This window comes from Pelophylax lessonae, assembly GCF_965119305.1.
Source record: "Pelophylax lessonae genome assembly, chromosome: 4".
Classification (NCBI taxonomy): domain Eukaryota; kingdom Metazoa; phylum Chordata; class Amphibia; order Anura; family Ranidae; genus Pelophylax; species Pelophylax lessonae.
Window position 1 is genome coordinate 33,193,080 of NC_138771.1, and position 22,187 is coordinate 33,215,266.

A 22,187-nucleotide genomic window follows, 5' to 3' on the forward strand; every position below is an offset into this window, starting at 1 on the left:
CAATTTAATAAAAAAAAAAAAAACACAATAAAAACTTACATCAAGGTAAGGGTGGACAAGCACATCTTAGGCGGTGGTGAGGAGTCCAAGCCCAGAAAGTCATTAGTCCTGCAGAGCGGTGTCTGGGGCGTCTCTTAGCTTCTAGTGGTCCACTAGACACCACTCTGCAGGACTAAGGACTCTCTGGGATTTGACTCCTCACCACCACCTAAGATGTGCTTGTCCACCCTTACCTTGATGTAAGTTTTTATTGTCGTTTTATTTCATTAAATTGGATACCTGCACCTAGAGGCGCCTCTCTCTCCTATAATTTTTACCACAGCTCCAGATACCTAGTTTCAGTCTTTCCCCTGGATGGCAGCCCTAAGCACACGGACATCCTAGCCCATACCTAGCATATTGGATTTTTTATAACCACCCCTCCCTCCGTACTGTCGGCTCTAATGCCTATGTCCTTGTTATACTTTATTGATGATGTGACTGCTGACAAAAGCAGCAGTATAAATTCTGAAGTGTTTCGGGCAATATTATCTGCTCATATTCAGCCAAATGCTTCAGAACTCATTGGACGGCGCTTCACAGTACAGATGGACAATGACCCGAAGCATACTGCGAAAGCAACCAAAGAGTTTTTTAAGGGAAAGAAGTGGAATTTTATGCAATGGCCAAGTCAATCACCTGACCTGAATCCGGTTGAGCATGCATTTCACTTGCTGAAGACAAAACTGAAGGGAAAATGCCCCAAGAACAAGCAGGAACTGAAGACAGTTGCAGTAGAGGCCTGGCAGAGCATCACCAGGGATGAAACCCAGCGTCTGGTGATGTCTATGCGTTCCAGACTTCAGGCTGTAATTGACTGCAAAGGATTTGCAACCAAGTATTAAAAAGTGAAAGTTTGATTTATGATTGTTAATCTGTCCCATTACTTTTGGTCCCTAAAAAGTGGAAGGCACATATACAAACTGTTGTAATTCCCACACCGTTCACCTGATTTGGCTGTAAATACCCTCAAATTAAAGCTGAAAGTCTGCAGTTAAAGTACATCTTGTTTGTTTCATTTCAAATCCATTGTGGTGGTGTATAGAGCCAAAAAGATTAGGATTGTGTCGATGTCCCAATATTTATGGACCTGACTATAATTGTATTTTCCCAAATTTGATTGCAAAAGTGAAAGAATACTTAAAGTGGAACCAAACTCTCTCAATCAACATGAACTATTTTTAAAACTTATACTGCTAGCATTAGTAAATAGATAAAAAGGTATATTATGTTCACCAGCCAGGATGACTGCTCTCCTGCAGCACTGATGTGGCAGATCCCATACAGCAAGGCTTCCCTTGATGGGCACCCAACAGTAGCTTAAACCATAGAAATCCGGAAACCAATGCCAGACCAAACATTGAAGAGTCCAAAATCTTTTTTAATTGTTAATTTAATTCATAAAAAAGCCCCAATGCATTTTGGGGGTAATAGTTGCCCAAAAAGTGGTGGTTGCTTTTTAAGACATATTTTTTACCAGTTTTTGGTCTCTCTCTCCTTTCTGCATTTCTTTGGGTTGAGTCATATATGTGTAGGCATTATTGGAGGTCAGTATCTAGTTTCTGGACTAAGATGCTGACCCAAGGATGATGAAATGTAAATCCTGAGGCCAGTACAGACCAAAAGGTGTTAACGGGTCAGTAGTATGCACTTTTTGGCTACTTATATGTAATTAAAGGTTCTATATGTATTTTAATTACATACTGATTTTTTTTTTTTTAAATTCCATTTGAATAATATTTAACTAAATTGATGTGCCCAAATATTCATAATAATCATAATCAAAAATAGCAATATAATAATAAAATAAAATATTATTAATAATATTTACCTTAATTGATATGTCCAAAGCCAAATATTTGTTTTTGTTTGTCTCACTTTAGGGGTTTAGTATGGCTTCAACCGGACGTCTAACGATTTTTTTTAACATTTTATGATGATACCTGTTAGTTGCATGAAAACCTTCAGACATGTAGAAGATAAACTGACCTTCATCTCAAGAATGAACACATGCAGGTTAGTCAATAAGGAGGGATGAGAACGGTGGACATGATGGGGACTTCTGATTTAAAGGGGGCCTCTAACTCTGTGATGGGGGACACCGTGGAGATGGGGGGGGGGCTGTAATGTACTGTATAGGAGGGATGTGAAGGGAGGACATGATGGGGACCTTTGATTTGAAAGGAGGCCTCTGACACTGTGATCGAGGAACACCATGGGGATGGGGGGAATCTAATGTACTGTAAAGGAGGGGTGTAAAAGGAGGACATGATGGGAACCTCTGATTTAAAGGGGGGCCTCTGACTCTGTGATGGGGGGACACCGTGGGGATGGGGGGCCTCTGATATATAGGAGGGATGAGAAAGGAGGACATGATGGGGGACCTCTGATTTGAAGGGGGGCCTCTGACTTTGTAATGGAGGACACCCTGGGGATGGGGGGCCTCTGATTTATAGGAGGGATGAGAATGGAGGACATGATGGGGACCTCTGATTTGAAGGGGGGCCTCTGACTCTGTGATGGAGGACACCCTCGGCATGGGGGACCTCTCATTTATAGGAGGGATGAGAACGTAGGACATGATGGGAACCTCTGATTTGAAGGGGGCCTCTGACTCTGTGAGAGAGGACATCCTGGGGATGGGGGGCCTCTGGTTTATAGGATGGATGAGAACAGAGGACATGATGGGGACCTCTGATTTGAAGGGTGGCCTCTGACTTTGTGATGGGGGACACCCTGGGCATGGGGGGGCCTCTGATTAAAAGAAGGAATGAGAACGGTGGACATGATGGGGACTTCTGATTTAAAGGGGGCCTCTAACTCTGTGATGGGGGACACCGTGGAGATGGGGGGGGGGGGCTGTAATGTACTGTATAGGAGGGATGTGAAGGGAGGACATGATGGGGACCTTTGATTTGAAAGGAGGCCTCTGACACTGTGATCGAGGAACACCATGGGGATGGGGGGAATCTAATGTACTGTATAGGAGGGGTGTAAAAGGAGGACATGATGGGAACCTCTGATTTGAAGGGGGGCCTCTGACTCTGTGATGGGGGACACCGTGGGGATGGGGGCCTCTGATATATAGGAGGGATGAGAACGAAGGACATGATGGGGACCTCTGATTTGAAGGATGGCCTCTGACTTTGTGATGGGGGACACCCTGGGCATGGGGGAGGGGCCTCTGATTAAAAGGAGGGATGAGAACGGTGGACATGATGGGGACTTCGGATTTGAAGGGGGCCTCTAACTCTGTGATGGGGACACCGTGGAGATGGGGGGGGGGGGGGGGCTCTAATATACTGTATAGGAGGGATGTGAAGGGAGGACATGATGGGGAACTTTGATTTGAAGGGGGCCTCTGACTCTGTGATGGAGGACACCCTCGGGATGGGGGGCCTCTGATTTAAAGGCGGGATGAGAACGGAGGACATGATGGGGACCTCTGATTTGAAGTAGGCTTATGATGTGAAGGTCATTTTATCAAGGCGTTGGCTCTGGTTTCCCACTGATAAGTAACATCTATGTTTTTTTACATTTTAGACTGGGTTGCTTTGGATTTTTGCATACTTTTGGATGTCTGATTTAAAGGATGTCTGGACTGAAAAAAGCTTGAGAAACACTGGGTTATGGTACATGCCTGCATGCCCATTGTCCTCAGGAGAAGAAAGGTAATTTAGCAGTGGGTGTGTTTGAGAACATCTAACTCTACATAGCAAATCTGTTTTAATTTATTTTATTTTATATTTTCTTTAGATATCTTGAAAAGATTCCAGCAACAGATATTGTGCGATCTGCAAGTTTTGGGAATTCTCCAACAGGACATAATGCGGAAACATGGTACTGTGAGTCCAAAATATCATCCTTGCAGTAACCATTTTTCATGTTTAATGGTTTGTTTGGTGTTAAGTTTACCTACCTAATATAAGAAAAGTATCTGTCCACGGGGCATGCAGGTTAACAGTATCAGAACAAAGGTACCATTTGGAATGTTTCTACTAAATTTCTGGTCCAGTGACAACTCCAAATTTTAGACAGTGGTCACCAGGGCAAATTGAGATTGTGCATCTCCCAAGTGGCAACACAGACCATAACGAAAACCTGACAGGGATATTAAAGTGATACTAAACACACGCTGTTTAATTTACATTGAAACATAAGCAGGAGGAGCTTCTAGTTCTCTGCTGCGGGTCACATGTACAAAGTACAAAGTGGAAAAAATAAATCGTACCAAAAAACTGTTTTAAATTGTCATACAAATTTATATATGAAATCACAACTTTATTATTTTGTGGCAATAATAACATGGTGTGGGAAGATTTCTGCCAGTCACAGGCTGTGTCACGTCCCTCCAACTAGTGCCTTAGAACAAGAGGGAGGTAAAGCCTCCATTAATCTACATGTAATGGGCATGGATGAGGGAGGGAGTGGGCTGTTATTTACCACTGTGTATACGCCCACATGTGTGCCTCTGTAGTCACATTGACTGCTCAGATGTAACAGGGAGGACATTCTCAGCATAGAAACTCACTGAAAACTGAGCATGTGCAGAATTGCCACCACAGCTGAAAAATTCCTAGCTGAATAGGGGATGTGAACAGAAGGCGGGGATAGAGAGCAGCAGGATCAACCAGGTTTTTTGCAGATTACAGAAAATGAATCTCATAGTGAGTGAATACGGGCAGCATGTTCTGTCCTTTTGCTGAACGATCGTGGGTGGGCGGCGGCCATTGCGGCCGGCGGACACGCTGATTGGCTCCCACAGTGTCTAATAGCCGCAGGCGTGCCTCCTAGAGCCCTTCATCAAAATCACATACTGGTACATGATTTTGCACTTAAGGGCCACCCTGCCGCAATAAATGTACGTAGGGCGGTCCTTAAGTGGTTAAAAAACGAGTTTACTTCCACTTTAAAGTAACGCAGTGCCGTTTAGCAGAAAATGGCCTGGTCAGTAAGGGGGGTAAATCTTATGGAGCTGAAGTGGTTAAGAAATTGTATAACCAAGAAAAAATTGAGATTTTAGCATACAGTGCATCCGGACAGTATTCACAGCACTCCACTTTTTCCACATTTTGTTATGTTACAGCCTTATTCCAAAATGGATTGAATTAATTATTTTCCTCAAAATTCTACAAACAATACCCCATAATGACAATGTGAAAGAAGTTTGTTTGATATCTTTGCAAATTTAATAAAAATAAAAAATGAAAAAATCCCATGTACATAAGTATTCACAGCCTTTGCCATGACACTCAAAATTGAGCTCAGGTGCATCCTATTTCAATTGATCATCATTGAGATGTTTTGATAACTTGATTGGAGTCAATTTGTGGTAAATTCAGTTGATTGGACATGATTTGGAAAGGCACATGCCTGTCTATATAAGGTCCCACAGTTAACAGTGCATGTCAGAGCACAAACCAAGCCATGAAAGCTTTGATAGCTTCAAAAAACTATTAGATGGGCACCTTAAAGACCACAACATACAGGGGTATACAATGTACGGTTAACAGCAAATCCCACACACACATCATAGGTTTAACTGGATGGACTGATGTCTTTTTTCAATTTCACAAACTATGTAACTATGTAACTATGAAGCCCAAGGAATTGTCTGTAGACCTCCAAGACTGGATTGTATTAAGGCACATCTGGGGAAGGGTACAGAAAAAAATTCTGCAGCATTGAAGGTCCCAATGAGCACAGTGGCCAACATCATCCATAAATGAAAGAAGTTTGGAACCACCAGGACTCTTCCTAGAGCGGGCCGCCCTGCCAAACTGAGCGATTAAGGATGAAGGGCCTTAGTCAATGAGGGGACCAAGAACCCGATGATCAATCTGGCAGAGCTCCAGCATTTCTCTGTACAAAGACGAGAACATTCCAGAAGAACAACCATCTCTGCAGCACTCCACCAATCAGGCCTGTATGGTAGAGTGGCCAGACAGAAGCCACTCCGAAGTAAAAAACACATGACAGCCTGCCTGGAGTTTGCCAAAAGGCACCTGAAGGACTCTCAGACCATGAGATACAAAAATACAAAAGGTTGAACTCTTTGGCCTGAATGGCAAGTGTCCTGTCTGGAGGAAACCAGGGGCAGCTCATCACCTGGCCAATACCATCCCTACAATGAAGCATGGTGGTGGCAGCATCATGGTGTGGGGATGTTTTTCAGTGGCAGGAACTGGGAGACTAGTCAGGATCGAGGGAAAGATGAATGCATCAATGTATAGAGACATCCTTGATGAAAACCTGCTCCAGAGCACTCTGGACCTCATACAGGGGCAAAGGTTTATCTTGCAACAGGACAACAACCTTAAGCACACAGCCAAGATAACAAAAGAGTGAGTATGGGACAACTCTGTGAATCAGAGGCGTAACTAGAACCTTCAGGGCCCTGGTGCAAGAAACCATGAAGGGCCCCCCGGACCCCCAGCCGGGGCCCTTCCCTTCAAGCCTGGGGCTCTTCCCACTGATCCTGGGGCCCTTTACTCTCGTTGCGGGGCTCTTTATTGCGGTCCCGCAGCAGGACCCTTTCACAAGTTCTGCAGTGGGCCCCCTTCGTGCCATCTTGGGGACTCCACACGGTGGTGGAATGCCCTGTCCTCTCACAAGTGTGACCTTTGCGATCCTGGAAGTTCACCCACTGGTGTCAGTGGTTTTTAATTTATGGTATTTTAATTGTATTTTTTTTTTATCATTTTATTTTATTTTTTTACAATGTCACTGACTATGACCCTGTCCATTCAGAAAAGGAAGGAGCTGGTAAACTACATATTTACCGACCCCTTCCTGGCTCTCTATTGTGACTCATCCCCTGCAGCAGCCGGCAGGTGAGGGAAGGGAGCACAGTGGAGGGGGGGGGGGGGGAGTGTGACCAGGGGAGCACACAGGGGCCCAGAGACAGCAGAACACAAGTGAACTGGATAGGAGGAGCGGCGGGGGAAGCATACAGAGGAACCAATCTCCTCTATTTTCCTCCTGTAGCTAAAGGAAGACAAAGAAGGACAGTGATTTCTCTACATGCTGCCCCCACTGCTCCTCCTATCCAGGTATACAGGGGTGCCGCACTGGCCCCCTGGAGCAATTGCAACCCCTGCAACCCCTGTAGTTACGCCCCTGCTGTGAATGTCCTTGAGTGGCCCAGCCAGAGCCCAGACTTGAACCCGATTGAACATCTCCTGGAGAGACCTGAAAATGGCTGTGCACCGACGCTCCCCATCCAACCTGATGGAGCTTGAGAGGTCCTGCAATGAAGAATGAGAAAACCTGCCCAAATATAGGTGTGCCAAGCTTGTAGCATCATACTCCAAAAGACTGGAGGCTGTAATTGGTGCCAAAGGTTCTTCAATAAAGTATTCAGCAAAGGCTGTGATACTTATGTACATGGGATTTCTTTTGTTTTTCATTTTTATTAAATTTTGCGAAGATTTCCAACAAACGTCTTTCACATTGTCGTTATGGGGTATTGTTTGTAGAATGTTGAGGAAAATCATAAATTCAATTTTTTTCATTTTTAATAAAAAGAAAACAAAAATGCTTTACATGGGAACTACGATAGTTAGGTAACTCATCATTACTAAATGCATTGATGTATTTGTATATCAGACTGTTAGAGGACAGCCTCAGAAATTCACATATGTTAATTATGGACATATTTAATGGAATTTGACATAAGGCTCTAAAATATCCCTGTCTGTCCCTACCACCGAAGTAGCTTTCAATTTGTTTTTCTACCAGAATTAGAAAAAGGCTCCCGATGAAGCCAATCCCTATTAGTAGATTTTGGGCTGTGGGAGGAAAGCTTACTAACCCCATGCAGATAGCATTCCTGATGAGGACTGAATTTAGGATGAGGACACTGCAGGAGCACAATGCTAACAACTCAGCTTATTACTTTCTTGGTTTCCAGATGAGAAAACCCTAATTATTTCATGTTATTTATTTTCATCTTCACATCATGGACAATACACATCGAAAAACAAAGCAGCTGGTTTGATAAAGATTACAGCATGAATTTTTATGCTGCAAAGGAGATACTTTTTTTTTTTTTTTGCTGAGTAAATAAAGTAAATATGTGTTCTCTTAACCACTTTGCCGCTGCTCACTAGAGCTCTACTGCGGCAAAGTGGCTCTTGTAGGTCTGACGACGTAGACCTACGTCGGCAGACACTCCCCCTTTTCAGCGTCGCGCGCGCGGCGCCGGAGGCTCGCTCCCGCTGTTTTCAGTCACAGCGGGAGTTGGGCCAGGGGAGGAGCGGCGGCGATCGCTGCTGCTCTTCCCCGATCGTCGGGGAATCGAGTCTGGAGATCCGCCCGCTTGTGTAAACAGAGTGGGCGGATCTCCGAAGTGACAGACAGTGACAGATTGCAGGGTTCAGCATAGCTGAACCTGCGATCTGTCCCTGTGTCACTCAGTCACCTCCCCCCACACACGTCAGTAAGCACCAGGCATACATTAACCCCTCCCTCTCCAATAAAATTAACCCCTTCCCTGCCAGTGTCATTTTTACAGTAACAGTGCATATTTATAGCACTGATTACTGTAGTAATGTCACTGGTAACCCCAAAAGTGTCAAAAATGTCAGTCAAGGGTCCGATCTGTCCGCCACAATGTCGCAGTCCTGCAAAAGAAATCGCAGATCGCCGCCATTACTCGTTAAAAAAAAAAACACCAAAAACGACAGAAATCTTTCCCTTAGTTAGTAAACGCAATAACTTTTGCGCAAACCAATCAAAATACGCTTTTTTTACCAAAAATATGTAGCAGAAAACAAATTGGCCTAAAATGATAAAAAATTTTGATTTTTACATTTTTTTTGGGGGGAATTTCATATAAAAAAATGTGAAAAATATTGTTAGTTTTTCAAAATTGTCGCGGTTTTTTTGTTTATAGCGCAAAAAGTAAAAATCGCACAGGTGATCAAATACCACCAAAAGAAAGCTCTGTTTGTGGGAAAAAAAGGACGTAAATTTCGTTTGGGTACGGCATCACACGACCGCGCAATTGTCAGTTAAATTCGCACAGTGCCGAATCGCAAAAGACAGCAAAATCCTCCGGTGGTAAAGTGGATATAGGATCACATGTGAAATGATCACAGAACTCATGTGATCCTTCTATATAGGATCACAGGTCTCTATGGTCATTTTACAAGCCGCGCCCCTCACACAGTTAGAATCACTCCCCTAGGCTCACATTTAACCCATTGATCACCCACATTGTTAACCCCTTCCCTGCCAGTGTCATATTACAGTAACAGTGCATATTTTTAGCACTGATTACTGTAGTAATGTCACTGGTCCCCCCAAAAGTATCAAAAATGTAAGTCAGGGGTCCGATCTGTCCGCCGCAAACCAGCGGCCTGCTGAGATGCTGAGCCAGGGGCCGGTCCATGCATGTGGGCGAATCCCAACCATATTGTCGCGATCTAGCCCCAGTCTGGACCAACTGTGCAACGTCAGCTGACAACCTTCAGCCTGGTGTCTGCTGAAAATGGGTCATAGGAGTGCAGAATGATCTGCACTCCTGTGTTTCACGGAAGAAGTACAGCCAAACGAGCTTTGGCTGTATTTTTCCTTTAAAGCTTTGGAAGCGGGGGGTTTACATACAAACACGTCATACTTGCCTGCTCAGTGGTTTTGCGCAGAACAGCCCCTATCCTCTTCTTCTCGGGTCCCATAGCAGCGCTCTTGGCCCCTCCCTCATGCCGAATGCCCCCAGAGCAAGCATCTTGCATTGGGGGCACACAAGCAAGCTCATTCCCAAACCTAGGCCCTGCGTATCCATTCACACACAGAGCTATGGTTTTGGCCCCTGCCCCCCGGCGATCTGCGATTTTTTTTGCGGGACTGCGACATTGCGGCGGACAGATCGGACCCTTGATTGACATTTTTGACACTTTTGGGGCTACCAGTGACATTACTACAGTAATCAGTGATATAAATATGCACTGTTACTGTAAAAATGACACTGGCAGGGAAGGGGTTCATTTTATTGGAGAGGGAGGGATTAATGTATGCCTGGTGCTTACTAACGTGTGTGGGGGGAGGTGACTGAGTGACACAGGGACAGATCGCATGTTCAGCTATGCTAAACCCTGCAATCTGTCACTGTTTGTCACTTAGGAGATCCGCCCGCTCTGTTTACACAAGCGGGCGGATCTCCAGACTCGATTCCCCGACGATCGGGGAAGAGCAGCGGCGATCGCCGCCGCTCCTCCCCTGGCCCGACTCCCGCTGTGACTGAAAACAGTGGGAGCGCCCCTCCGGCGGCGCGCAAGCGCTGCCTACAGGGGGAGGAGTCCAGCGAAGTAGGTCTACGTCACTGGACGGAATCGAGCCACTTTGCCGCAGTACAGTCCCAGTGACTGGTCGGCAAGTGGATATAGATATATACAACAGCTGACCGTTCTTCTCTCTCAAAGGGGAGCGATCGCGGGTGTCAGGTGGTTATCAGAGCCGCCTGACCTGAGAATTGGCTTCCCCGCTGCTGAGTGGGGGCGAGCGTGCGCCGCCGGCGAAGCGCTACCGCCTAGCTTCCTGCGCTTGACTGACATAGGTCTACATCAGTTTGTGCAGGAGAGCCACCCTGCCGCAGTATAGTATAATAGGCAGCGGGTGGTCGGGAAGTGGTTAAATTGAAACAGGGCTTTTATAGCAATTGCACATGCTGTTTAATTTTTTCATATTTGCTATAGTTCTTTTCCACAAAAGTAGAGTTACCCTTTAAGCCCTAGGTCTCATTGATATCAAGAGCTGAAGAAGCGATAACAAATAGCAACTAAGTGTTCCTAAAAGGGTTAAATCCCTGCAGTGAGAAGCACATAGCTCATAAAAAATGCAACTATTAGTAAATAGACTTTTACTTGGTGGAAAGCCTACATCCTCCTCTGGCAGAAGGAATGATTTATCAAACGCGCTGCTGACACTTTCTCTGAATCGCTGGATTTAGCCAGCACTACACTTACCCACCTACTGGGTTTTCACTTACAAGCCGAAAAAAAAAAAAAACGCTTGTCTGGCCAACATAGCTGAGTTTGCCAAACATAATGTACAATTACAGCATGAACGTAATAGATGAATTTTAATGTACCACACAAAAGTAACTCAACTCCCCTCTTGGCGAGGAGTCATGTGTTACAGCCGACGTTCAGGCTGCTACTTTGGTCTTCTCTTTCACAAAAATGTATTTTTTGACTTTATTATTTATAATTGGATAAAAGCAGAAGATGGGATAGAAAAATGTTGTTCCTACAACTTTAATCCCTGAATTTAAACAAACAAATTATAGGAAAAGTGGTTAGCGTTTATAAACTGTACGTTGAACTATTTTATTCCATGTTCTGGCTGAAATCAATTTATGAGCTGCTTGATGTGACAAACATAATGAACATCTAAAGTTCATTCATAGGAGGGGTGCAGATATTGGAGCCACGGCTCCGAGCCCATCTGCTAGAATAGGGCTGCTTGGTTATAGGTGCCCTACACTGGTTGTTCTTTGTAAGGCTGCGGAGGCTGGAAAATTAGGTGGTTGAGCTGAGGCTTTATTGCCCTCCAACTGCCCACCTTAACTCCTTTCCACCCAGTCCCATTGGCCGTTTAACTGGGTCTTCATGCCAGGAGGGTGGGATGGATCGCTTGATTGCATGATAACCCCGATTGACTTTCACATGATTGGGAGCCTATCCTGATCCCCATCTGCTAGAATAGGGCTGCTTGGTTATAGGTGCCCTACACTGGCTGTTCTTTGTAAGGCTGCAGAGGCTGGAAAAGTAGGTGGTTGACCTGAGGCTTTATTGCCCTCCAACTGCCCACCTTAACTCCATCCTGCCCAGTCCTATTGGCTGTTCAACTGGGTCTTTACGCCAGAAGGGCGGAATGGATTCCTTGGTCACTTGATAACTGTGATTGACTTTCACATGGGGATGGGGAGCCCAGAAGGCGCTAGGGGAGGTTCCCCTCCCCCTGGCTAGTTGCACGTTCTATTAGGGTAAATGATCATAAGGGGGACCTAAGATATAGAGGACCCGCCGTGCAGCACACCGCTCCGTACAGTCTCCTTTCCTTGTATTCAGACAGATGGGGAGCCCATCCTGATTCCCATCTGATAGAATAAGGATGCTTGGTTATGGGTGCCCTACACTGACTGTTCTTTTTTAGTCCAGCAAAGCATTAACAATAGGCTATTGAGCTAAGGTTTTATTGCCCCTTGATTGCCCACCCTAAACCCCTTCTCTCCCAGTCCCATTGGCCTTTTAACTGGGTGGACCCCCCGATCACATAATCACTATGATTGACTTTCACATGACTTGGAGCCTGTCCTGATCCCCATCTGCTAGAATAGGGCTGCTTGGTTATGGGTGCCCTACACTGGTTGTTCTTTGTAAGGCTGCAGAGGCTGGAAAAGTAGGTGGTTGAGCTGAGGCTTTATTGCCCTCCAACTGCCCACCTTAACTCCTTCCCGCCCAGTCCCATCGGCCGTTTAACTGGGTCTTTACACCAGGAGGGTGGGATGGATCACTTGATCACATGATAACCCTGATTGACTTTCACATGACTGGGAGCCCATCCTGATCCCCATCTGCTATAATAAGGCTGCTTGGTTATGGTTGCCCTACACTGGTTGTTCTTTGTAAGGCTGCGGAGGCTTGAGAAGTAGGTGGTTGAGGTGAGGCTTTATTGCTTTCCAACTGCCCACCTTAACTCCATCCCGCCCAGTCCTATTGGCCGTTCAACTGAGTCTTTATGCCAGAAGGGCAAGATGGATTCCTTGGTCACTTGATAACTGTGATTGACTTTCACATGGGGATGGGGAGCCCAGAAGGCGCTAGGGGAGGTTTCCCCCCCCCCCTAGCTAGTTGCACGTTCTATTAGGGTAAATGATCATAAGGGGGACCCAAGACATAGAGAACCTGCCGTGCAGCACACCGCTCCGTACAGTCTCCTTTCCTTGTGTTCAGACAGATGGGGAGCCCATCCTGATCCCCATCTGCTAGAATAAGGCTGCTTGGTTATGGGTGCCCTACACTGGTTGTTCTTTTTTAGTCCAGGAAAGCATTAACAATAGGCTATTGAGCTAAGGTTTTATTGCCCCTTGATTGCCCACCCTAAACCCCTTCTCTCCCAGTCCCATTGGCCTTTTAACTGGGTGGACCCCCCCCGATCACATAATCACCATTATTGACTTTCACATGACTGGGAGCCCATCCTGATCCCTATCTGCTAGAATAGGGCTGCTTGGTTATGGGTGCCCTACACTGGTTGTTCTTTGTAAGGCTGCGGATGCTGGAAAAGTAGGTGGTTGAGCTGAGGCTTTATTGCCCTCCAACTGTCCAGTCTCAATGGCCGTTTAACTGGGTCTTTTCGGCAGGAGGGTGGGATGGATTGCTTGATCACATAATAACCCTGATTGACTTTCACATGATTGGGAGCCCATCCTGATCCCCATCTGCTAGAATAAGGCTGCTTGGCAGTAGGTGCCCTACACTGGCTGTTCTTTGTAAGTCTGCAGAGGCAGCACAAATAGGCTATTGAGCTGGAGATTTACTACCCCTAACTGCCCATCTTAACCCTTTCCCTTCCAGTCCTTGTGACCCTATAACTGGATCTTTATGCTGGGAGGGCAGGATACACCTCCCAAACACATGGCCACTATAATTGGCAGTCACATGATTGGGAATCTGTTCCACAAGTTCTCACTCATAATCAGAGATCAACGATGTCTTTGACAACCAGGACATGCTCTCAGCACAGAAACCGCAGCCACCATGGACACATATGTGTCGCACCTGGGTGATAACGCCCACCCTCCTTACCATTGCATGTATGTGTATCCACCACAGATAGCTTTTTAGAAAGCAACACAAGTGTAACTGGTCCTTTAATAACTGATTTTTTTTAATGCTAACAATTGGTAGGTCCTAAAGGGGTGGGGTAGCAAGTATATTTATATCTGCTTGGAGTTCAGCCTGAAACCAAAAAATGAAATTGACCTAATATGACCATGTGGCTATATTAGGTCAATGATGTTACTAGCATCCCTGCTTCTTTATTACAGTTGATTGAGACGATGGCCTGCTTTCATGTGACAATTTCCCACTGGTTCTGGTTCCTGTTGGTGACTAGTGGTAAGCTTGGGTTCGATCCAAACTTAGGTTTTGTCCAACATGGAAGACAGCTGTCATTCCTGGGCCAGGGAGCTGTGGCTAAGACATTTTCCATCCTGCTGCTGTAGGTGCCCCATGGGGCAGGATGCTCATGACATCATTGAACTAAGATAGCCACATGACCATACTGATCAATGACATTGACCTAATATGACCATGTGGCCATATTAGGTCAATGAAGTCAAGAGAATCCCCAACCAATTGCGTACATGCAGCTGCAGGATAAGGCAAGTGTGTGAGAGGGTAAGGTACTAGGGAGTAGGAATGAGCTTGGGTTTTACTTGGGTTCAGGTCCAAACCCATGTTCCTTTGAACCCAGACAGAATCTGTCACTTCCGGCCAATATAGTTATGTGGCCATATTAGGTCAATGATGCGTACATGCAGCTTCAGGATGAGGTAAATGTGTGAGAGGGTCAGGTACCAGGGAATAAGGATGGGCTTGGGTTTGACTTGGCTTCAGGTCTGAAACCATGTTCGGTTGAACCCAGATGGACTCTGTCAGTTTCGGACCAATCAACTGCTGGAGGAGGATATTAGGTCAATGTCATTGACCTAATATGGTTACAGTATCTCACAAAAGTGAGTACACCCCTCGCATTTTTGTAAATATTTTATTAAATCTTTGCATGTGAAAACACCAAAGAAATTACACTTTGCTAAAATGTAAAGTAATGAGTGTACAGCTTGTATAACAGTGTAAACATTTTCACTTAGGGGTGTATTCACTTTTGTTGCCATTGGTTTAGACATTAATGGCTGTGTGTTGAGTTATTTTGAGGGGACAGCAAATTTACACTGTTATACAAGCTGTACACTCACTACTTTACATTGTAGCAAAGTGTCATTTCTTCAGTGTTGTCACATGAAAAGATATAATAAAATATTTACAAAAATGTGAGGGGTGTACTCACTTTTGTGACATACTGTACGTGGCCAGATTAGGTCAACGATGTCAAGAGCATCTCTGCCCCACTGTGTACATGCAGCTGCAGGATGTAGAATCCCCCACCTAGCCGAGCACTGACAGCTGACTTCCAGGTTCAGCTGAACATGCCTTTGGATCAACCCCATAGCTCAGGGATCTCCAAACTGCGGCCCAGGGGCCAGATGCGGCCCTTTGCTTGCCTTTATCTGGCCCTTGGGGCACTATTTATTCCACTGATATCGGGGACTATTCTGTCCTCTGACACTAAAATGGGGCATATTTCCTGCCACTGGCACCAACAATGGGGCATTATTCCTCCCACTATCAAAGATGGGGCACTGTTTACTCCCACTGATGCCTAGAAAATGTTCTATTCCCGATGGCCACAGTCCGGCCCCCCTAAAGTATGAAGGAGAGTAAACTAGCCCTTTGTTTAACCACTTTACGACTGCTCACTGTGCCTCTACTGCGGCACAGTGGTTCGTTATCGTCCAGCGACGTAGTACTACGTCGCTGGACTCCTCCCTTGTGGGCGGCGCTCGCGCGCCACCGGAGGCTCACTCCCGCTGTATTCATTCACAGCGGGAGTCGGGCCAGGGTAGGAGCAGCGGCTATCGCCGCTGCTCTTCCCCGATCGTCGGGGAATCGAGTTTGGAGATCCGCCCGCTTGTGTAAACAGAGCGGGCGGATCTCCTCAGTGACAAACAGTGACAGATTGCAGGGTTCAGCATAGCTGAACCTGCGATCTGTCCCTGTGTCACTCAGTCACCTCCCCCCACACATGTCAGTAAGCACCAGGCATACATTAACCCCTCCCTCTCCAATAAAATTAACCGCTTCCCTGCCAGTGTCATTTTTGCAGTAACAGTACATATTTTTAGCACTTATTACTGTAGTAATGTCACTGGTACCCCCAAAAGTGTCAAAAATGTCAGTCAAGGGTCCGATCTGTCCGCCGCAATGTCGCAGTCCCGCAAAAAAAAATCGCAGATCGCCGCCATTACTCGTTAAAAAAAAAACCACCAAAAATTACAGAAATCTTTCCCTTAGTTAGTAAACGCAATAACTTTTGCGCAAACCAATCAAAATACGCGTATTGTGATTTTTTTTACCAAACATAGGTAGCAGAAAACAAATTGGCCAAAAATGTAAAAAAATTTAGATTTTTACATTTTTTTTGGGGGTAATTTCATATAAAAAAATGTGAAAAATATTGTTATTTTTTCAAAATTTACGCTCTTTTTTTGTTTATAGCGCAAAAAGTAAAAATCACACAGGTGATCAAATACCACCAAAAGAAAGCTCTGTTTGTGGGAAAAGAAGGATGTAAATTTTGTTTGGGTACGGCGTCGCACGACCGCGCAATTGTCAGTTAAATTCACACAGTGCCGAATCGCAAAAAGTGGCCTGGACGTAAGACAGCAAAATCCTCCGGTGGTAAAGTGGTTAAAAAGTTTGGAGACCCCTGCTATAGCTGAACCCAAACTCATCCCTAATGGTGAACCTGATTTGTATGATCATCTCTACAACTAAGGCAGTAAGAGTGAAACGTGTCAGAGGGCCGGTTCTCAAACAGAGACTCACAATGTACCTACTTAGTCCGGAAATATTTTTTTACCGTGAGTAATGTCATCAATGTGCTGCCTTTCATTTCTTCTATTAAAAAATACGATTTGGGCTAGAGATATACTGTAAAGGGGCAGCTCAGTATAACACACATGCTGAATTTATTAGAAAAGTCATTACTTCTAGAGCTGACATCTCCTTTATTTGAGTATCAGGAACTCCACCTAAGTGTTACCGCAACAGTGCATCTTTATAAGTTGAGATCAATCAACCGCAGAAGTTATACAGTATGGTATCTTTTATAGGAGAAAAAAGTAGACAAATGCTAAACTGGAAAACATATGCCATGTAACATCACACAGGCCTTGCAAAACAGGAATTTATTATTTACAATGAGCATTTAACTAGAGGACACAGCGTTTAATGGCTAACAGCTGTCTAAGAAATTGCCAAATAATGCACATATGATGCATATAGGACAGCTTGAAATGATAGGACTACGTTCTGCTGGTGGGATCGGAAGACGCTACATCGTGACAATCGCAATCCGCTGGAATGCGTCATTTAAAGAAGATATAATTAAAGTATCAAAGCCGGTGATGGTAGCCCTGCCAGGGATCTGGGCTGCCGGAAAAGGTCAGAGAACAACTGTTCGACGGGGCATGACACACGTGCGCGGCTTTGAAGAGGTTAATCTAGCACACTGTGAAAATCAGAAGTAGAGAGAACATAAAAACAGAAAGAATACTTTGAGAGATATAATATTACAGGGCAAGGGGAAGATCAGATGTTGGAGAAAAGGACCTTCCTGCAAAAACAAAAAGGATTTTCAGTTCAGCAAAACACAGTTGGGGGCATTTATGAAAAATATATAATTCACCAAGGAAAGAAAAAAATACACTTTGAAATTAGTGATGAGCCAAACTGCTCTGGGTTCAGTTCGTAATGGGTTCAGAGAACTTCAAATAAGTTCGGATGCTGAATCCAAACCTCAAATAAATCAATGGGAACCGAACCTGTTAGTTATTATTATTATTATACAGGATTTATATAGCGCCAACAGTTTGCGCAGTGCTTTACAATGTGGGGGAAGGCAATACAGTTACAGTACAATTCAATACAGGAGGAATCAGGGGGCCCTGCTCGTTAGAGCTTACAACCTAGAAGGGAGGGTCAAGTGAAACAAAATGCAGCAACCGAGGGGGAAGGCAGGTGGATAAAATGGAGGTAAAGTTGTTAGGGGTTGGTAGGATCGGCTTCTCTGAAGAGGAGGGTTTTCAGAGATCGCCTAAAAGCTAATAGAGTAGGAGATAATCGGACAGATTTTGGTAAGGAGTTCCATAGGATTGGAGAGGCTCTGGTAAAGTCCTGGAGGCGAGCATGGGAGGAGGTGACAAGGGAGCTAGAGAGCAGGAGGTTCTGAGGGGAACGAAGAGAATGTTCATGTTAATGCTCATTTTCTGGGGTAAAAGACAAAGAGGTGACAAAAGATAGCATTAGGCGGACACTGCCCTTGGGAACATATACAAATGCAAAAAAAAAAAAAATTCGGTCAGGAGCAATGATTTTTTAAATGCTTAAAGTGAAACATTAAAAAGGACAAATTCTTTCAAATACCATGCCTGGCAGGGTGCCCTAATTCTGCTGATAAAGGGGCGCACCTCTGTGATGTACAGAATGTGCTGTACCATCTCTAACATAACAAATAGAAAAAAGTGTTCAAAATTGCTGGCAAATGACATTTCCTTCCTGGCTTTAAGAAAAAAAAGAAAACAATTCACATTCAAGCTTGCTATGCACACTATTTTGTTAAAATAAAAGGTATTGGTACGCCTGTCTTTATACACACATGAACTTTAATGGCATTTCAGTCTTAGTCTGTAGGGTTCAATATTGAGTTGGCCCACCCTTTGCAGCTATAACAGCTTCAACTCTTCTGGGAAAACTGTCCACAAGGTTTAGGAGTGTAACATCAGTGTCTGACCTCACAAATGCACTTCTGGAAGAATGGTGAAACATTCCCATAGACACTCCTAAACCTTGTGGACAGTCTTTCTAGAAGAGTTGAAGCTGTTATAGCTGCTAAGGGTGGGCCAACTCAATATTGAACCATTCAAGCCAAGACTGGGATGCCATTAAGGTTCATGTGTGTGTAAAGGCAGGCGTGCCTTTTGATAATATAGTGTATTTTGGGGATCTTTGGATGGGTCTGTTTTTTTTTTTTTTTTTTTGTAAATGTTAGATTTGCTGTAGAACATCCTACAGTAATAATTAAAAAAATCCCCCCAAAATACATACCAGACCCTTTGATTCAGGCATGAATTTCAAGGGGGATAAAAAAAAGTGTGAGACCCTTAACCACTTAAGTCCCGGAAGATTTTACCCCCATTCCGACCAGGGGGTATTTTGCGATTCGGCACTGCGTGACTTTAACGGACAATTGCGCGGTCGTGCGACGCTGTACCTAAACGAATTTGGCGTCTCCTTTTTTTCCCACAAACAGAGCTTTCTTTTGGTGGTATTTGATCACCTGTGCGATTTTTTGATCACGCGCTATAAACAAAAAAATGCGTAAATTTTGCAAAAATAGCAATATTTTTCACATTTTTTTATATGAAATTCCCCCCCAAAAAAATGTAAAAATCAAAATTTTTTAACATTTTCGGCCAATTTGTTTTATGCTACATATGTTTGGTAAAAAAATCGCAAAAAGCGTATTTTGATTGGTTTGCGCAAAAGTTATCGCGTTTACTAACAAAGGGAAAGATTTTTGTCATTTTTGTTGTTTTTTTTAACGCGTAATGGCGGCGATCTGCGATTTTTTTTGCGGTACTGCGACATTGCGGCGGACAGATCGGACCCTTGACTGACATTTTTGACACTTTTGGGGTTACCAGTGACATTTCTACAGTAATCAGTGCTATATATATGCACTGTTACTATAAAAATACACTGGTAGTGAAGGGGTTAACTTTATTTGGGAGGGAGGGGCTGTGTGTGTCCCTAGGGGCGTGCTTTCTACTGTGATTGGCTGTGGCTTGAGCTGTAAGGACACTGATCAACGGATCTACATAGTAGATCCATGTGATCAGTGTCTTTACAGCGAGGAGAATGACAGGTCGCTTGATTACACAAGCTGCCTGACATTATCCCTCTCCCCCGCCGATCGCCGAGTGGCCGGCGGACATCGGGTCCGCTGGTCACACGCGCGGGGTGGTCCGTGACCACGTGGGAGCGGGAGCACGCCTCCGGCGGCGCGCGCTTGCTCCCTAGACCCTCACAAGCAAGCAACGTAGCCCTACGTTAGTTTGCCTGTGAGGGGCTGACCGCCGACGTAGATAGTCGTGCGGCGGTCTGCAAGTGGTTAAAGGAGATGTACAGCCAAAGCTCATTTGGCTGTACATCTCCTATGGATCACAGTAGTGCAGTTCGTTCTGCACTCCTGTAAAAGATTTTTAGCAGAGAGCAGTCCCAAATCACAGATGTCGGTCCAGGCACTGCATCATCGTGACCACGGAGTCGGGATCCGCCAGGTGCCTTCACCGACACCCGGCTCAGCCTCTCAGCGAGCCGCTGAGAGCCTGAGCCGGCCGCTCCCCGCCTCTCCACAGCTTAGTGCTCCAATGAGCGAGGACAGGGCAGAGCAGAGAGCTGCTGAATGACAGTCAGCATCTCTCTGCTCAAGGAGCTGTCAGAACCGAGCGATCAGGGATGGTCGATCGCTTGGTTCTCAGTGCAGAGGCGCCGTGCGACCAATACTAAGTCTACCTAGGTAAATATAACCGGGCAATAACCCCAAATCCCATACTTCTCTATTAAGTTGGCCATACATAGATTGAAATTCAGCCAGTTCAGCATCAGTGTATGGCCAGTGTGGTTGAACCAACCGCTGTAGATGGACTTCTGTTTAACTGCCCTGTTGGTATTTTCTCGTTCGATCAGCTCTGATCTGTATATTCTGATGGCGAGAGAGAACACAGTGACACAGTGGGGAGGATTCCTGGATCCCCATTGAGTGTGTGGATAGGGGAATTGGGTCAGTTTTTTAGTTCAACCTGCTGATCCGTACATGACCAGCTTTATTGTAAGTATGCAGCCTGACTGGCCAGGAAAACGGGTTGGGGAGGAAGGGACAAGACTGTGCTCCCCTCTTGAACCCCAGGTCACATGCTCTTAACATGGGACATGGGGAAGGTCTTGTTAGGGGTTTTGCCCCCCTGACAAAGCACCCTGTCCCCATGTTCATGAAGATAAAGGCCTCTTTCCCACAACCCTGGCCAGTGGTTGTGGAGTTTTGTTGTGCAAGGCTAATTAGGTTCAAAGGGCTACTTCTCCTTTTACTGTCCAGTCACAGGCTGGGCATGGGTCCAGGCTGGCCATCAGATTGACATCTAGTGGCAAAAAAAAAGGACTGTGGGGGAAATCTCTGAATTAAAGGTGAATAATGCAGGAAAAGCTGAGTCATTTTCTTTAAACCTTTAATGTGAACATTTAATTTCTTTATTTTCTGTTTCAACAGATATTTTTGTGAAGAAAGGTGGAGTTGCACCCTGTCTGAGAATGGAGAATTGGAGAGTCCGTATGTGTTACCAAGTATTTTATTATACTTATTATAAAGTTAATCATATACAGTGCATTGCGAAAGTATTCGACCCCCCTTGACCTTTTCGACCTTTTGCCACATTTCAGGCTTCAAACATAAAGATATAAAACTGTAATTTTTTTTTGAAGAATCAACAATTAGTGGTAAGTAATAACAATAATCATGAAGTGGAATGAAATTTATTGGATATTTCAAACTTTTTTAACAAATAAAAAACTGAAAAATTAGGCGTGCAAAATTATTCAGCCCCTTTACTTTCAGTGCAGCAAACTCTCTCCAGAAGTTCAGTGAGGATCTCTGAATGATCCAATGTTGACCTAAATGACTAATGATGATAAATAGAATCCACCTGTGTGTAATCAAGTCTCCGTATAAATGCACCTGCACTGTGATAGTCTCAGAGGTCCGTTTAAAGAGCAGAGAGCATCATGAAAAACAAGGAACACACCAGGCAGGTCTGAGATACTGTTGTGAAGAAGTTTAAAGCCAGATTTGGATACAAAAAGATTTCCCAAGCTTTAAACATCCCAAGGAGCACTGTGCAAGCAATAATATTGAAATGGAAGGAGTATCAGACCACTGCAAATCTACGAGGACCTGGCCATCCCTCTTTCAGCTTATACAAGGAGAAGACTGATCAGAGATGCAGCCAAGAGGCCCATGATCACTCTGGATGAACTGCAGAGATCTACAGCTGAGGTGGGAGACTCTGTCCATAGGACAACAATCAGTCGTATACTGCACAAATCTGGCCTTTATGGAAGAGTGGCAAGAAGAAAGACATTTCTTAAAGATATCCATAAAAAGTGTCGTTTAAAGTTTGCCACAAGCCACCTGGGACACACACCAAACATGTGGAAGAAGGTGCTTTGGTCAGATGAAACCAA

The 22,187-nt window shown here is 44.8% G+C and overlaps 1 long non-coding RNA gene across 1 annotated transcript; it reads left to right on the plus strand.

The window, feature by feature from the left end:
* The first annotated feature begins 3,623 nt into the window (after positions 1 to 3,623).
* On the plus strand, positions 3,624 to 21,260 carry LOC309552014. Its single transcript, XR_014225123.1, has 3 exons — positions 3,624 to 3,710; positions 3,796 to 3,879; positions 21,217 to 21,260. It is a non-coding gene; the product is annotated as an uncharacterized lncRNA (long non-coding RNA).
* Positions 21,261 to 22,187: the final 927 nt, after the last annotated feature.